Genomic DNA, 19,641 nt, shown 5'->3' with positions numbered 1-19,641 from the left:
TGTCGTGGCAGAAGCTGAACTAAATCACACATACTATATGCAGACAGATTGTCAAAAGGGCGCCAAAATTCATCTCAGTCCCTACTATCTCATTTAGTCGGTTCTTTAGGAGGATATACTACTATGACTGATACCCTGCAGTTTTTAGTTGTAGAATAAGGAACTATCATTAAATTATTAATACCTTCCCAATTTAAATGAGACTTAGCTGATTTCTCATTTTTAATGAGCCCTTTTCCGTGCTTATTTACCGTATCCTTTCTGCCTGAGTAAGCATGTTCTACATAAACTAATTTTATATTTTCTATCCCTGGAATGTGAGTGCCCAAAAGCTCAAGAAACTTAGTTTTCAGTAAAGCGCCAGTTTTTTAGGATTCTAGAGATATAGGGAATATCATGAGGACTCAATTTAAAATTTGAAAACCTTACTTAGTTTTAAAAGAGTTATAGAGCTTCTTCTAGGGCACTAATGCAACAATGAAACATATTATTTATTAATCTCAAAGTTGCTTATCAGAAGATATTATAAAATAAAACTTTTAAATTCTTTTCTACAAATGTCACCCCCCCCCCCAAAAAAAAAGTGCGTGATTTTATAATAATCCTGTACTAAAATTCTAAACATTAGACAGCCTTTAAGCCATTATTTAAGAAGCTATTTTTTATTTTTACGGAGGTTTATCCGAGATTTTATCTTCACGCAGAGGCTGTCAAAATGAACTTGCAGTGACAGATAATTAGAACAGAATTCATTCGAGGAATAATTTAAACAACCACTTCCTTTTTTTAGCAACAGAAGAGATTACACACGAGAAAACACCAAAATCTGCTGAATTGATGTTTTTCACCATTATTAATATCGATAAATACCCATTTAACTTCGTAAAACAGAACCAAGATTTGTTTTTCCAAATTCCAACTTTTTTGTTTTTGTTTGTTAGAAAAAACGATAAAACTAATATAATTTAAAAAATAAAAAAACGAAGGTGATTTACTTCTAGTTGTATGAAGCAAAAGCAAAAAGACAAAGCAGATATTGCAGATTTGGGGGGGGGGATAAATGATTTTATATTAATGACCTTTTCGAAGAATTGGGATTAAAGAAAGTTTGTTATTTGATATTTTAAAGTGGCCACCGTAAGCGGCGACTTTTTTTTAGCGGGAGGACGTCCTCTGCGGGAGAGCATTTTTAAATGTGGTTTAGAGGTAGTACTTCAATAATGTGAAGACCACTCTTTGGCTGCTATTTTTAAAGTAAATTAAAGTGTAGGTGACATTTAGTTTTTAGTAAATGTTTAAATATTTTTATTAGTATTATTGGTGCCACTAAGAGGAGAGGAGGTGGGATTAAATTAAAAATTAAAAAAAGGTATTCGAAAGAAAGATGTTCCATTGAATTATACATCCACAAGCTTATTGACAAGTCTTATAGCGTAGTGAACCAAAATAGATAATTTTGTTGTGCTAGTGAAACTTGTGAACCGAATATCACCCCCTGTATTTGATTATTCAAATCGGTGTGTTCGGTTTTTTTTTCACATCCAATCCTTAATAATTTAATTTTCTATTTAGAATTAAATTTTATTCTATTTAATATTCAGTATCGCCTGATTTGGAAGTGTCCAAAGGAAAATGTGACCCAAACTTGATATCTAATCTTTTTGCTTTAGGAACAATAAAATCTGGAAATTGGTGGTTACGAGATATTTCCCGCCCGTCATAAATTAGCTTCTTAAAGGTGCCAAATTTAAAGCTAACAAAATCTTTGTTAGAATGACAAAAGTGATACTCAAACAAAGAGCATTATCTATCAAGTTTACAGGTTAGAAAAGTTAGGAGCACAACTTGCATCTGTTTCCAAGTATCGATTTAAAGTATAAAAACAAATTAAAGAAGAGAACATAAGATTTTTATTCAAATACAATTGTATAAAATACAAATACAATTTTATAGTTAAACTCACTCCGCGCGGCTATAAAAAGTCAACGGAAAAACCGATGAAAACAAAAAAAAAACATGTAGCTCATATTTAATAAAAACGTTGTTTTTTTGCGCATTATCACTTTTTTGAAATGTGCTACCAGGACGTTTTCCACTTAGCTGAAATTCAACTGGCATCAAGTTCAGAGACATCAAGGCAGGAGGACCAGAGACTGCAGACCCTGAAACTACAAGGAGAATTATTAATTGAAATTGAAGATTTCGTATTTGCCATTCGAAACCCCATTAGGCGAGAACTAAGTTCTGATTTCAAAGGCTAGTATATGATATGTTTTTTTCTGTCTGAGTCCTACACTAAAATCTAAAAAATAAATTTCTACATAGTTTTATTCACAAATTTCTCTTTTTCAATTTGTTTCCAGGGTTTCTTCCAATTTAACTGCATACCAGTTCTCCAAGCCAAATGAAAACTTTGCTGATGGATAGAGTTGGCATTAGTTTTTAGCATTATTTCTATTCATCGGTATTTATAACGATCAAAAGAAAGACAAGAAATAAGTAAATCAACAACCTTGTTAAAACAGCTCGGGGGTTATAACTGCCCTCATGAAAGGGTAGGAGTTAGGGAGAAGTGGAATGTTTATGGGGTTCCAACACAGCTCAACCTTAGGAGCCCCTGGGAATCAATCAATATATATTCTCTGAATGTAATGAAGGTAGAACTTATTTTTATTTCAATGTATAGCTCAGAAGAAGGAATTGACTAAATAGGGTTAAGCCATTGTACAGGGTGAAAATCAGATGGCAATAAAAACCACACTATTCGAGACCCCCATTCAATGCTCTTTCTAAATGCGATATTCACTGTCATTATAATTCTATTCCAGCGCCCTCCCACTAATGGAACCAGACATACTCTAAACTATATAGAAAAGATAGCGGATTTTGTTGTTTTTGGTATCTTGAATTTAAAACCAACTTAATTAAAGAAGAATTTTCTGAATTTAATAGAAGAAGAATTTTGCTATTTAGCTCAGAAGATATTTGCCCCCATTCAATGCTCTCTCCAAATGCAATAATCCCTGCCATTGTAATGCTACACCAGCCCCCCGCCCCCCCAATGGGCCAGAATAAACCCTAAGTTATATAGAAAATATTTTTTTTTCTTCATCTGGGATTTTAAAAGTGAAATAAAAGTCGATAAAAGTAAAAACAGTATGTTTATTAATCTGAAAAAGCCGAATTTCATGGTACTGATGGTTTGGATTTGAGACTTTGGGTCAAATCTGTAATGTTGGTTGTTCCGGCATTATCTGCTTGGTATTAATGGTCCAAAACAGCGAAACTAACGTGGTCTGTTTTTTTTTAATGATCGTGGTAACGGCGGACCTTCTGGAATCACTAGTGTGAACCAACCTGTTATTACTCTGACGGGATTTAAAATAAATCTTAAAAACCTAAAAAATAAAATCTTAAATCATAAAAAACAAATGAGTTGATACTTTATAAAATTCGAATAAGAAAGCATGTGTCGAATGATACCCAAAAAATTATCTAAATTAAAATAGGCCCTCTCCTGTCCTTGCTGCCTAAAGAGGGCCTATTTCAGCTTAGTGTTTTGATTTTGAGGTTCTTTTTGTTTTTATTTCGTCCTTAGGAATTTTATCTGTATTTTATTCCTCTTTATTTACTTTTTGCACTGAGGACAGTTGAGGAAGGTCTCGACCAAAATATTTGCATTCTTTGTGGGCTTATTGCTCTTTAAAATTAAAATTGAAACAATTAAATTGGTATTGAAATATTTTCATTAAATTTGAAATAAAATTAAATTGAAATTGATTGTTCAATTTAATTGAAATTTCGATTTCAATGAAATTTCAATTGAGATTGAAATCTAATTGAACTTGAAATAATTCTAATTGAAATAATTATTAATTTGAAATTGAAATAATTGTATACGCCACTGAGCTGTAAGTCAACCCACAAAATATATTCTAGTTGTAATTTCCAAGGAGTGTTCGAAACTCAAATATTTGTCAGAAAACAGCTTTATACTACTTTATACTATTGTAAAAGTTTAAACAATAAAGATCTTGGATTCAATGTCACTAGAGAGTTCTTTTTGACTGCTTAAAATAATTCAATAAAACTTGTCGAAATCAGACTTCATTAAACCTGACTTTCAAAATCTGATTTCGTCAGGAAAATGCTAAAACTTCTAACCCCGGAAGGCAAGCTTTTCAAATCTTTCCGTTATTTTGCCCAAAATAATCAGAGAATAACTTTAATCTATATCTGATTATAAATCAAAATGCAACAAAGTAGTTTCTTAGCATAATTGAATTTTAAAAATGTCTTCGCAAAAAGTAGTTTTCTTATGAAAAGTGAAGAGTAATCTTAAAGCCTAAAACGCGCCGCAATTAAGTCCTACAATAACTTAAGCAGGAAACAGACAGAAATTAGTTTCAATGAATAGCCAAAACTAAGAAACCAAAAGAAATTAAAATGAATAATCACTCGAAATATTAAGATAGAACATTACTCCTATTGATAAATAGACGATTTCTAACAGAAATAAAAATTCTAATAAACAATACAGCCATATTCATCTTAAAAAGCATAAAAAATATTTTCAACGAAATAGATGGTGGAAACTGGAGTCCAAATCAGATTTAACGATGATTCATTATTTTGCACGAAAGACAGAATTGAGAAAAGTAGAGATGAAAAGAAAAGGGTAGAAAAGAGGCAACATTTGGACATTCAGCCTGCAGTGGCGAAAAATAAAATGTTGGATGGGCTGTGCCTTGAAAACATAAATAATAAGGGGGAAAAAGAGGTCAAAGACCCATGGGGAATAAAACAAGATGGTTACAAAATAGAGATGAATGACCTACAACAGGTTGGGGGAAAGTTGGGAGATATGGAATGTCGAGTCGGATTGGAAAGATTTGGGAAGGAATCTGATATTGGTCTGATCAACTCAAAAGAGGGTTTGTTCCTTTATGAGGGGGAGGAATCCCTTGGGGAAGATCCCCTTCGGGAAGTCGCGAGAGATAGCCCTTTCCCTCAACGCACAACTGGCGGGCAAGTTGTGATCCCTTTACCGGGATTTTGCCTTTCTGATCTGGAGTCCTTGGGGGATACTCTCTCCCAGTCACTTCATACTTCACCCAAACCTTTGTCCAGTAACCCTATTCATAGTTATTATTCTTCATGGGAACCGACAATTGTTTCCGGCAAATTGTATTCAGTGGGAGATGTACCCAAATTTCATTTTCAATTAGCATCAATGTATATTCTTCAGATAATTATCCCAGGGGAGGGAACCCAGAAAAAAGGCGATTCATGGTTCGCCAAAAATTTTACTTCATTTCCAGTACCCCTATCGTTGTCACAGGCCTTTGTATTTTCGGCCTTAGATTATTTGAAATTATGCCAAGGGGCAGTTTACTTTTTGATTGAGATGTGGGGTTGTTTCCACAGATGGAAATTAAGAGGCTAGTGCAGCCAATTTTTCACGATGGCTGGCATCATCACAAGTGCCAGAAACTGATTCTCTGCTCCTCTCAAATGTAAATTCGTGAGAGCAATAAAATTTTTGTTTTTGATTGTGCTGTGCACAATGAATTTCTACGAATCTTGGGGACGTCAACTTTGAAAACCAAATGCGGATGTTAGACGATCTAGACCATGGTGGTCCTACAGTAGAAGACTTGTCGAGGACGACCGATCCAGAGCCAAGCGGAGGAAGCACAGGCATTGGTAGAAGAGAAGATAAACAAGTGTAGTGATTTTAAGTTTGGTGATATTTATGTTACCTGGTGGTCTCACCTCTAGGGTGAGAGTCAAAAATCTCTTCAAAACTTGAATTATACCCTTTAATCTGCTATGCATAGCCTCTATGTAATTTACATGGGATAAATAATTTATACTTTTCATTATATTCATCTACAATTGAACAATTCTTACATTGAGTCCAACTGCCAAGAGTGTGCTTGCATAGTGGACATGTATAGAACCTTTTTTTTGGTTTCCAATGTCACTTGACTCTATCACAGCTAACACAAAACTGATCGTCCCTGCCAATGGATAAATTCAGGGAGGAGGACTGGGAGAGGAGTTACTCTTTAACGTAACCTCTTTTGAATGGTGGGGGGAGCCATCTACATTGAATCCATTGGCAATGTTTTCAAAAGTGTATCCACGATATTATTCTGCTTTGTTCCAATGAATATATCAATAAATTGAGTATAAGCATTTGAGTCACATCTTAAAAGTTTCATACAATAGTACAATGGGGGAGAATTAGTTTTCATTATATTGTCAAGCGTTCCCTGCGAGAATATTTTGCGTTGAAGAGATAACTCGAGAAAGTCATCATCCAAACTTAAATGTTTTTCCACAAACACTAGATTAGATCTAATCCTCTCTTTCTCAAATTTATTCATTTTTCAATCCTTTCACTCTAACAGCTGACTCTATACTGACCTTGATTCGTTAGCCTTAGCATTCTAACCTAACCCGAAAAGAAAGGGAACACTTTCGATTTCGAAACAATTTTATTGAATAATTACAACAACAATAATACTATGTATGTACAATTAGCGATACAGTTTATTGTCTTCGATATGTTTCACTAATGCACTTAAAGCACATTGAAGTCTATTCACATGCGCTATATTAACTTTTGCAGTAAAGTATATTTGATCCTTCCTTGTAAACTTCCTGAAGGACATTATATGAATTGCATATACTTCATCTCATTACAGACAAAGTCGGGATTCTCTCGTGATTTCCACTGCAATGTTTGGTGCTCTTGTGCCATCGTCATCAACCCCCCTATCAACTTCTCAGAGGGTAAACAGTCCACTCGTCATCATCATCAACACAAATATATATCCAAATGAGTAAAGTCAAACTGTTCTTCTTCTCACTCCTTTGAATTCAATTCACAGACTAATAGAAAAAACTATAGCAAAAATCCTTTCCTTATATTCTCTGCAATCCTCCGCCGCTAATATGTAACCAGCCTTCTGATTGGCTTAGAAGGAGACACGTGATTTGTTTCCCGTTATCGGATCAATAAAATTCGCAATCGATTACGCAATCAATTTCTCAGAAATTCACTTCCCCTTCGATTACGCAATCAATTTATCAGAAATTCACTTCCACTTCGATTACGCAATCAATTTCTCAGAAAACCATTTCCCCTAGGGAGTTTATGCCCATATCTGGTGTCCCGTCACGAGCTCATGAGGTTAGGATAGGTTACGCAATCAATTTCTCGGAAACGTGTTCTCCCTGGGGATTCCATGCCCATATATGGACCCCCGTCGGACTGACAGCACAGGTGTTCTCCCTAGGGACTCTATGCCCATATATGGTGTACTCGTGGGACCTTCTGATAGGTATCTACTAATATCCCGACTTCAATAAGTTAACAATTCCCCATTATTCTTCATCAGCATCATCAAAATTCTTTGAGATACGGAGGTTATTGTAAGCTATGTTGATGTCAGAAAACTCTAATGTCAAAAAAATTAAAATGTTACACGAACCTGTATTATTCCTTCCATTTTTTCCGCTTTCGTCCGTCAGAAAACGGCTAACTTTCTCATTCCTTCAAAAGTTGCTAAAAACTCCTCAATGCCCAAGTGACCACTGACAAATTTGTCGGCAACTCCCTAAATTAATTAGCTTTTGAATTATTAATAAATTAATGAAACTAGACTTATCATAACACAGAAACTTAGAAAAGAAAAGCTTTTTTTTTGCTCATTTAAGCATTAACCTTTGAATGTCTTTGATTAGTTTAATTAGTATGTTTTGATTAGTATAATGTCTTTGATTAGTATTTTCTCCGCAGGGAAGTCAATTTGGGGGGGGGGGCAGCATGTGCCCCGCAATTTCTTTGCTCTTCCCCCTAGATTCCAAAAAAATAAATATATGTTTTTCGTCGGCATTTTCATTAAAAAATGCCTTTGATTAGTATTTTCACTGAAAATGACAAAATTGCCCATTCTCCTTAGATTAAAAAAAAAAAAAAATATCCTCTTCTCCTAAATTTTCGTGAAAAGGCACCAATGATTCTCAAAGTAACCAGATGCTCACTTGGCTTCAGGCAATCGCTGTGCAGCGTCACACCATTGCTTCCACAGTTGAATTAGTTAGAGTCTTTTGAATTTTCATACGTAGTTTTGGTTTTCTTTCAGAGATTTTTAAAGAAACAAATACTTCTTTGAATACCATATATATATATATATATATATATATATATATATATATATATATATATATATATATATATATATATATATATATATATATATATATATATATATATATATATATATATATATATATATATATATATATATATATATATATATATATATATATATATATATATATATATATATATATATATATATATATATATATATATATATATATATATATATATATATATATATATATATATATATATATATATATATATATATATATATATATATATATATATATATATATATATATATATGTATAGAGAGAGAGAGAGAGAGAGGCAGGACATTTATCTGATGCTTAGAGCCAGGGTCCCAGCATTAATTTTGTTTGATTATTTATTTTTTGTATCTAATCTTGGCCAAGTGGATTTTTTTGCGACTGATATAACATCATATAACTCATTAAACTTTATATATTTAACATTTAACATTCTACACTGCACTTAAGTCTACCCCTTGTGTCGATTCTCTGTGGTTAGGACTGGCGCCAAAAGCGCCCATATTTGAATGCCTAGTTGCCTCCCTTTCCCCTGAAAGAAATTTCGCTATATTCGTTTGAAAAATAATAGTTTTCTGAATAGTTTTTTTTTTAAATTCTACTGTTGAAAATTGTGTGTACTTTTTTTTTCTCTTTCTCTTTAAATCTACCTATTGCCTTTTATAATTACACTAGCTTATTTACTACTTCAACATCAAAATATGAATTACCTAGGACAACCATAGGTAATTCAAAGTCTTCATGTATTATATATATATATATATATATATAATATATATATATATATATATATATATATATATATATATATATATATATATATATATATATATATATATATATATATATATATATATATATATATATATATATATATATATATATATATATATATATATATATATATATATATATATATATATATATATATATATATATATATATATATATATATATATATTTGTCAAAAAAAAAAAAAAAAAAAAACACAACAACCAATGTCTTGAAACAAGTAAATAGGTGTCTTTGTGTTCACAAAATTTTATTCAAAAAAAATTAATTATTTGAAAAATTAATTAAAAAAATTAATTATTTTTAATGTTTGTCGCTATTTTTAGCAAAGACGAGAATCGCATTTTCTACCGTCAAGACCAGCTCCTCTTCCCCCAGCGAACTGACAAACATCTTATCGGCTAGTAAGCCCCTCGTATCCAATGGCGGGGGCTCCGTACCCTACTGGTGGCTACTATCCATACCCGGGTATGCAGTACCCGCAATCAGTATACGAGGTATTAACTGTTACGCGAATTTTTTTAAACTTTTTTAATCAAAAGAGTAGTTTTCGTATCGTATGCTTCTACCAAAATTTTGACATAGAACAATTTTTTTGTTTATTATTGAATAAACTTGTAACCATTATATATATAAATGGATATTTCAATACGAACATGTTTTTAACACGAACCAAACAAACAAAAATGATCAAACGAAATGATTACAACAACAATCACAAACCAGAATAAATGTAAACTGTATCAAACTAGAAAGACAGACTAAAGTGACGTTCTCATGTTGTTAGTCTTACGCCTAAAGGTCGTAGTATCCTGTCGTATTCCTGATATTAATGTTTCTTAGTAACGACAACCCTGTAAAGGAGCGATTTTTTGGAAAATTAATCTTTGGAAAATAAATCCGTTGAATAAGCAATTTGAAGGATTAAATAAAACTAGTTGATATAAAGACGAGGATCTTTGGCTTCGTTAAATTTATTGAGGCATGTCAAAAATTATTTCTCACAAAATTTTTGACCAGCTCAATAGGCTAAGAAATGCAAGGCGACTGCTGTTATTTAACTTGTCATTATGGATCATTAAAAATAATGGCTTCTGATTTTAAGGAGCGTAATTTTTGACAAAAAAAAAATATTTTCCATCATGGGTGAGGCAGCCAGTGCTTGTGGATATATGTGATATTCAGAGCAAGAGGAACTCTCGCAAATGCAAATTGGAGAGTCCATTAATATTTCATTCAGTATAAAAGGAATGGTGGCGTGGCTTTTTGACGAGACAGAAACTAAATACCCACATTCAACTAAGTGTGCAAGATAATTGTTGTTACCAATCCCATCTTTATATTTAGCTGAATGTGGCTTTAGTGATGTCAATGATTTGTTATCGAAGAAGCGAAATCGACTTGTTATCACTAAACGAAAAGAGTTGAGACAAATTGGAGTCTTTTGCTGACTAAAGTGAGTCTGATATAAAATCTCTGTCGCAGACATGACGCGTCAGGATCATTTCTGTATTTCAGTTCTCTATTATATATTTGGAAACATAATTATTTAGTTATTATCCATTTTTCATGTTCCTCTTTCATGGATGACTTATTCTTTGGAAGCTTATTTAGATGACAAGTTAATGGCCTTTTAAGTTTTCTTCTGGTGAATACAAGTAAAATCGTGAATAGAAAATAAAAAATCACCAGAGGAGCAGCAGGATTTTACAAATGTTGGATTAGGATCCGAAATTGGAGGGAACCACTGTCCGAACTGTTTAGCTAAACACCTGAAACACCGGAAAGGTCAGTAAATAAGTAAGTATGACGGGACTAGACCCTTAAGGTACAAACCGGCGGTGCTGATTTCCGTTTCGTGGCCCTTCAGCCAGGAAGTGTATTGGGGGCCAGCGATCATTGCTGTCGCGCACCCTTCCCGCTTACCTTCCTCACATTTCTCCATGTACCCATCTAGAGCTGGGTCGACTCTGACTGAGCTTACAGAGTCACGCCACTGACCCCTGTCCCAAACCAAATAACTGGACACACCAGGGGTCAAGTCCATGCCCCTTGGACAAAGAATTTTCAACCCAGCGCGCCAACCACTTCGCTAACAAGAAAAGTACCCATTATATATACCAATAATAAAATTTCTACAATCAAGAACAAGCCAAAATTGGTTGAACGTTTTTTTTCGAAAAATTAATTTTTCAAAGAAAAGTAAAGAGACATATTGAAACTTAAGACGACCATAAATTAAGTTCTACTGTAATTAAAACTTAAAACAACCACAAATTATTCCTTACGCCTCATCCTTGAAGATGACCATCCTCTAACAATCTATTTTGACTTGCACGTCTCTCTCCGTAGCGACATGGAACTCAAACTGTTCTTATCTTCAAATTCATCGAAAGCCAATAACGGGCATATCCAATACCAGAAGATGCCAACTCCTCATCAGCGACTACGCTGTTGCGTTGCCTATGGAAAAGGACATAAGGCTTCAATGTTTTATCATTTATTTATTATTATTTTTGCCCCAGAGGCCAGGGGCGCCGTTAGGGGGGTGGCAAAGGGGGACAGTTGCCCCCCCCCCCCGATAATGTAAAGACAAAAATTGTTTTACATCCAATGCCCTTTGACTATCTGGATATGGACCCCTCTTGCCCCCCCCCATAAAAATGCTGGAGATTCACCCCTGCCAGAGGCACTTTATATGAAAGGGGTTGTCGTATAAACTTCGGACGGGGCTTATTTGATTGGATATCAGAATTTCTAGTATACTTTTTAAGAGTCAAAAGTGATCGGGGGCAATTAGCCCTCCCCCTCCCAACGCCCTCTTTTCCCCAAGTGCATCTGATCAAAATTTGAGATGCTATTTTGTTCAAAATAGTCTTAAGATCAGATAACAAAAACCCCAGGCTCGACATTCCCCCAGAGCCTGGATGTTATAAGTTATACTCTGTAGCCTTATAAGGTAAAATTTTGAGATAGGCATTTTTTTAAAACAATCTATGTATGACATAACAATGCCCGTGAGTAAGGTGAGTAAGGGTTTTAAGTTATGTCCCAGGGACATATAAGGTTTTTATAGAAGGGATGGTCGTTTGAACTTTGAAGGCGGCTTACTTGACTGGAAATGGAAAATTCTAATTTTATTTTTAAGAGTCAAAAGTGGTTGGAGGGCAACTACCCAACGCCTTTTTCCTAAAATGTATACGATCGAAATTTTGAGATAGCCATTTTGTTCAAAAGACTCCAAAGATCATATAACAATTCCTCCTGGGTTGACACAGCCCCCCAGATCGCAGGGGTAAGGATTGTAAGTTATGCCTCGGGGACATATAAGGTTCTTATGGAACGGATGGTCGTATGAACTTTGAAGGAGACTCACTTGATTAGAAATGGAAAATTCTAATTCCATTTTTAAGACTCAATAGTGGTCGGAGGGCCACTATCCCCCCGCGCCCTCTTCCTAAAATGCATACGATCGAAATTTTGAGATAGCCGATTTGTTCAAAATGGTTCAAAGATCATATAACACTGTCTCCGGGGTTGACACAGCCCCCCAGATCCTGGGGGTGAGGATTTTAAGTTATGCCCCGGGGACATATAAGGTTTTTATGGAAGGAGTGGTCAAGTAAACTTCAGAGAAGGCTCGTTTGATTTGAAATTGAAAGTTCTAAGTCACTTTTTAACAGTCAAAACTGATCGAAGGGCAACAATCCCCCCACGCCCTGTTTTCCCTCAATGCATCCGATTGATTTTGAGACAGCCATTTTATGTAAAATAGTCCAATTATCAGATAACAATACCTCCGAGGTTGAAACATCTCCCCAGAGCCCGGGGCAAGGGCTGTTATTTATGTCCCGGGGGTTTATGAGGTTTTGATAGAAGGGGTGATCGTATAAACTGCGCAGGAAGCTCATTCGATTGGAAATTGAACTGGAAAGTTCTTGTTCCCTGTTTAAGAGTCGAAAGTAATTGGAGGGCAAGTAAACTATTTATTTCAAAATAGTCCTAAGGTCAAATATATATGCCTCCGGGGTTGACAAAAAATCCAGCCCCCAGGGCAAGGGCTGTAATTTATACAAGCTGTCTATTGTTAACATGTAAGGTTATTATGGAAGGAGTAGTCGTATAGACTTTAGGGAAGGTTCATTCGATATGTCAAATAACTTTGGTTCTGAGTTTGATACCCTCCCCAGCCCTCGGGACGAGGGCTGTAACTTATGCAAGTTGCCTTTTGTAATCATATAAGGTTAATGTGGAAAGAGTGGTAGCATCAACTTTAGAGTAGGCTCACTCGATTGAAAATTGGAAGTCCTAGTTTCTTTTTTAAGAGTAAAAAGTGATGAAAGGGCAAACAGCCCCCCCTCCCCTCTTTCCTCAAACGTATCCGGTCAAAATTTTTAGAAAGCCATTTCTTCTTCTAAATAGTCCAAAAGCCAAATAACTATGCTTACGGGGTTGAGCCCCCAGCCCCCGGGAAAATGGCTATTAGTTATGCAACTTGTTTATTGTTACTTTAATACTTAGTTTGCTCTGATACTTTGTTTGCTTTGATAGTCACTCTAGTTACACTCCAGTCACTTGTATCTCTTAAAAAGGCACTAGAACTTTAAATTTTTAGTCACATGAGCTCCTCGTAAAGTTTTTACGACAACTCCCTTCATACTAAATATCTTTCATTTGCCCAAGGAATCATAGCTGCAAGTATACAATTAATCAGCGAAATAAAATATTTTAGCATTGTTTTGGGTCTCTAATAGCCTTCTCCTTCCAAAATAAGACGGATTCTGTTCAAAACAAGTTTTCAGACAAGTGGTAATTTTCCAGAATTCTAGAGATATGGGGAATATGAGGGGATAATAGTAATGCATAGAAAATGACGAGAGGAATGACCTATTGACCAAAGGCGATATGTGCATGTTCTTTTTACTTAGTAATAGTATTACTACTACTACTTCTATTGTGACCACTGCTAAAGCTGAAGATTTTGATGTAAAATTCCAGGAAGTGTCGTGGCAGAAGCCGAATTTGAAGTGTCTTGATTTGGAAGTGTCCAAATGAAAATGTGACTCAAACTTGATATCTAATCTTTTTGTTTTAGGAACAATATAAGCTGGAAATTGGCGGTTACAAGATATTTCCCACCCATCATAAATTAGCTTCTTAAAGATGCCAAATTTAAAGCTAACAAAATCTTTGTTAGAATGACAAAAGTGCTACTCAAACAAAGAGCATTATCTATCAAGTTTATAGGTTAGAAAGTTTGGATCACGACTTGCATCTGTTTCCAAGTATCGATTTAAAGTTGCATCTGTTTCCAAGTATCGAAAAACAAATTAAAGAAGAGAACATAAGATTTTTATTCAAATTCAAAAACTCACTCCGCGCGGCTATAAAGTCTAACGCAAAAACCGGTAAAAACAGAAAAAAAAGAATATAGCTCATATTGAATTAAATCGTTGTCTTTTTGGCGTATGATCACTTTCTGAAAATGTACTACCAGGACGTTTTCCACTTTGCTGAAATTCGACTGGCATCAAGTTCAGAGACATCAAGGCAGGAGGACCAGAGACTGCAGACCCTGAAACTACAAGGAGAATTATTAATTGAAATTGAAGACTTCGTATTTGCCATTCGAAACCCCATTAGAAAAGAACTAAGTTCTGATTTCAACGGCTTTTTTTGCTTTGTTTGGAATTTTAAAAGTAAAATAAAAGTCGGTAAAAGTAAAAAGAGTATGTTTTTTAATCTCCAAACGCCGAATTTCATGGTACTGGTGGTTTGGATTTGAGACTTTGGGTCAAATCTGTAATTTTGGTTATGCCGGCATTATTTGCTTGGTACCAATGGTCCAAAACAGCGAAACTAACGTGGTCTGTTTTTGCGGTTGTCAACATAGCATAGACGCAATGTCTAGGAACAGAAGAAGGTATCAAGTTTTATTTTTCACGGAAGGTTGGAGGGGTATAAAACTAAACCAAAACGTACTATATGACTGTAAAAAAACAACAACATAATTTCAATATCCCAGTAACAGCTAAGAACGTTACGATGGAATTTTCAAAGTGTGTTATTGGAAATGTTGAACTAGATCAAAAGACTTGTTGTCCATCAAAGTTTGTTATGTGGGCACAATTACTATATCGTTAGAACGAATAAAGGTATTTGAAGCTCTTAGGGCATGTTTAGGAGAACGTTTAATTACATATGAATATTAAAAGGGCGTATCTGCAATACCTCTGGAGTGACTAAAGGCATTAAGGTGAAAGTTTTAAAGGATGTTAGGGTGTATGTTGAACAAGATCGAAGCACACTATAATATTTACGGATACAATTTTGTATGGCTCCCCTGGAAATACTGGGGGGGGTAAAAAGGGAAAATCATATTTTATAGTAGGGCGAGCAAAGGAATTTTAAAACATTAAATGAGTGGAAGGGTGTGTCAAAGTAATTTTGAAGCTTAAGGAGGGAGATAGATGTATTACAGCTGTGATAATTAAAAGTACGGCGTATGTCATTTTGGTCTAAAATGAGTTATGTATGTGTCATGGCTAAACTAAACATGAGGAATCGAATGGTGCAGCCAGAACTGTCATATATTGTACCATTACGAAGAAAAAAAAAAAAGACACAAGCCTATAAATGGTGTACGTCTCAATTTTTATCAGGTCTTGTTGCCATTTAAAATGACAGAAGAGGATTATCTTATGGACTTAAAACATGAGGATCTGGCATTTGTCTCCTTTTTTGTCAAGGAAAAGGAGACATACGCCATAAAATCTAATAATTTTGAATTTACTTGGTTACCTGAATTTAATTTATACCACTGACAAGAGTATAAAAAGTTGGTTTAGAATATGTTCTCTTTATCCCCATTTGCCTCATACTTCAGAGCGACTACAGCCGACAAACTTTTCTATATTTTTGCTCTCCTGAAAAGTTACAAAAATGGCATATGTCGTACTTTAAATCATCACAGCCGATTAGCTTTATGTATGACATCTTTAACATGAACACCTTACTTTTATTTAGAATAAATTGACGCCAAGTGATTTAAGGGAGGAGGCGGAAATTTCAGGAGGGATAGATATAATTTACTCGAAGCATACTTTAGCCTCCATCAACAAAGTGGAACTTAGAAAATATTAGGAGTTCTGCGATCCAAAAATGTTTGAAGTCAATACTGCCATACATAAGATCCAAAACGATGGATGTCAAGTTTCGTTATACTTGAACATAATTTTATCATTTTTTTTTTTAGCAATGAAGCACTGGCAATTACGGACACTGCTATACAAAAAAAAAATAGTTTAAATAGTGACACAAAAGAACACCTTGAGATCTCTCCCCAACATTATAGTCAATTATTTCCGGATATGCGTGGATTTTTTTTTGTGATTTACTCAAAACAGAAAAAACAAAAATACTAACGTAAGCCTCCAACCACAAATCAAATTTTTGTAAATATTAGCAATTTAATGATCCAAAAATGCGTTGGAAGTCAATGTCGCCAGAAATAAGATCCAAAACGGTGGATGTCGAGTTTCCGTTTACTTGAACATAATTTTATCCATTTTTTGGCAATGAGCGCTGGCAATTACGGAGACTGCTATACAAAATACTTGCAAATTAAGTAACGAAACAAAAGAACGCATTGAGATCTCAGCCACGGTCAATTCTTTCCCTATAGGCATGGATTTTGTTTTGTGATTTACTTTAAACAGAAAAAATAAAAATGCCGACTTAAGCCTACAACAACAAATTAAATTTTTGTAAATATTAGTAATTTTGTAATCCAAAAATATGTTGGACGTCAATGGAGCCACACATAAGATCCAAGACGTTGAATGTCGGGTTTCGGTATGCTTGATCATTAGTGTATCAATTTTGTTTAGCAATGAGACATTGGCAATTATGGACGCTTTTATAAAAAATATTCAAGTTTGCCACTCCTACCTTTTTCAAAGCCTCTTGGTTCCTCGCGAGGTCTTGGTTCCCAGCCTGGTCTTTCCCTGTCTCCAACTTCTCACGCTTCTCTCTTGTTCTCCTCAGAACGTGAACTGCCGTAACCCGACTGACGCCCTGAGCCTTCATCACCACGACCCCTGAAAACAAGAGGATAAGGAAGGATGGTAAATTAGATATTAGCAATAATCAAGTTCAAGTTCCCTTTATTTACACAAAAGAGCAATAACAAAGAAAATATCTCAAAGGGCTCAATGGCCCATTATTTGGGTAATCAGCACCGAAATATGAAAACAGTCCTGTCACTAGAGGAAGTTTAGAAGGTAATGTAAGGGCGCTTCCATAAATAAAAAACTTCCAGAGCATTTCCTGGCTTAATGGCCAAATTAACCCCCCTTTTTTAAAAATAGAATAATAATAGATTTCAGAACAGTACATTTTAATTATATTTAAACTAATGAATTTAATTTAATATAACATTTATAACTAATACCAAAATTATATGAAGCAATAATCATGATCATACATCCATGGTGAAAAATACCCGAATCACAAAATGATAATTGCCAAGCCAGGACTGGTAGTCAAACGTGGTAAAAACCTAATTGAAAACCATCGTAAGTTTTCTATTTTCCCCTGCCAAAATTTTCCAATTCAGACCCTGACCACCTACGACAAAATATCTGGAGATCCCTAAAGAGATCTTGCAGACCTACGAGAGTTCCCTAAATGGAACTACCGGACTTACACAGACAGAAAGATAGAGCACAAGTTTCGTACCATCCTTTCCAAAAATTCTGAATGAAATTAGTTATCTAGCTTACGAGCAAATTTGCAAACGCTTTTCTTTTTCTTGGTTAGCATATATATTATTATTCAATTTTTTTTCGATTTTTTGAAAGGTTTTAATATTAATTATTCCCCATATCTGTCATTGATCAACTGACTTCCTTCATCAATTTTTACTAGAATACCAAGGACAGTGAAACCAGTTTGAATTGAATAAGCTAAAGAAACATATATATAAAATTAAATAAAAATAAGTTAAAATAAAAATAGTTACTAGATAAAAAAATAAAAAAAGTTACCAAATAAAAATGTGTATATGTTTCTTTAGTTAAATAAAAAAAGAGAGTTAACTAAATAAAAGTTTACTAAATAAAAATATGTATACGTTTCTTTAGTTTAATTATAGTTTTATATTATTGACCTTTTTTTTACCAAGGTCTCTTTTGAAATTTTTATTTATAGCCATAAAAGAACACTTCTTGCAACATTACTTCTAAAAAAAAAAAAAAAAAAATTCACAAAAAGAAAATTCTGGAAAAAACTTAAATAATAAAAAAAAGGTCACCCTTTTTTTCTTAGTTATTAAATTTTTAAAAAAATTTACAATAATTAGAGTTTATTACGGTCTTTATCCAATTTTAGACTTCTTATAAAAATTAATAAGTGTTTGACAGTGAAAAGGTTAGCTTTTTTTTCTTATATCAATCGCAATTTTTAGTGAATATTCTTTAGACCTCAAAAAATTAAGATCCAATTAAATAATATATCAGAAAACTATCTCAGACACTAACATCTCAGAAAACGTAAAAAATCAAAGTAAATTGAGATTTTACTGAGTTTTCTTCAGCTTTCACCATTGGTGTTTGAAAATGATAAAAAATTACCAACTTAAAAAAAATGTCCATACTTAAAACTTCTCTCTTAGAAAAAAACTGGAAATAAATGAACTTACATGTCACGGTCTCTATCACCTCCGATTGTTCGGTCTGGCTCATACTTCTCACGATCCCTTCTTTCTGATTCACGCCTTCCACGATCCCTTCTTTCTGGTTCACGCATACCACGGTCTCTGGAATCTAGATTTCTTCTGTCCGGTTCGGGCCGATCAAATTCACGGTCTCTTGAATCTAGGTATCTTCTTTCCAGTTCACGCCGATCAAATTCACGGTTTTTGCGTCCAAAGTCTCTAGACTCATAACCACGACCTTCTTGAAGACGATCTCCAAAACGGCCACCGCGATCTCGCGGTGGCCGTTTTGGAGATCGCGATCACGCGGTGGCCGTGATCATAAGATCACGTTCTGTAAAGGTATCCGGTCGACGTTCGCGATTTCCGTAATGGTTGACAGGACGCTCGCGGTCTTCTCTACGTCTATCCGAGCGCCAAAACGAGAAGACCGAGCGCTCCGATAGAGGTAGCGAAGACCGCAATACTTCCCAGTAACAAATTAGCCAATTGCAGAAGAAACCAGAAACAGTTGCAATACAATTATCGCTGTTGCTCTCTATCATTAAGATGCTTAAACAGATTAAAATAATCCATGATAAAAACTTTACAACCAAATCTCTTGGCCTACCTCAAGTAGGCGCAAAAAGAACAGTGACGCGCTTTTATGAATGGAATTACAGATGACCAAATTTCAGATGTAAAATGAACATCGGAACTATACTCATTAAACAATAATATATGCTCTTCAAATAATAACGCAAAATGTATAGATATAGTATGCAACCCATGCATAGCTTGCCAGTCAAGGTTATTGAATAAACGTATTGAAATAAAAAATATAAAACTTTCTAAGCATTATGTCTATTCACTTGTATACTATACCGAAAAGATTAAAAACATAAGTTAGGAATAATATTTTATCC

At 34.4% G+C, this 19,641-nt stretch overlaps 2 long non-coding RNA genes across 2 annotated transcripts; both read right to left on the bottom strand.

Annotated features, from left to right (window-relative positions):
* Positions 1-1,884: 1,884 nt before the first annotated feature.
* LOC148942283 (uncharacterized) lies at positions 1,885-11,486 on the bottom strand. The gene is made up of 3 exons (XR_016143183.1): positions 11,310-11,486; positions 7,503-7,628; positions 1,885-2,168 (listed from the first exon to the last, which is right to left on the bottom strand). It is a non-coding gene; the product is annotated as an uncharacterized LOC148942283 (long non-coding RNA).
* A 2,866-nt stretch (positions 11,487-14,352) lies between these two features.
* LOC148942282 (uncharacterized) lies at positions 14,353-19,007 on the bottom strand. The gene is made up of 3 exons (XR_016143129.1): positions 18,722-19,007; positions 16,972-17,120; positions 14,353-14,602 (listed from the first exon to the last, which is right to left on the bottom strand). It is a non-coding gene; the product is annotated as an uncharacterized LOC148942282 (long non-coding RNA).
* Positions 19,008-19,641: the final 634 nt, after the last annotated feature.

The sequence above is a fragment of the Artemia sp. Qi Xiang Cuo genome, chromosome 17 (assembly GCF_049724085.1).
Source record: "Artemia sp. Qi Xiang Cuo chromosome 17, ASM4972408v1, whole genome shotgun sequence".
NCBI lineage: Eukaryota > Metazoa > Arthropoda > Branchiopoda > Anostraca > Artemiidae > Artemia > Artemia sp. Qi Xiang Cuo.
Note: the sequence above shows the minus strand (reverse complement) of the source record. Positions and strands in the feature narration are given on the sequence as shown.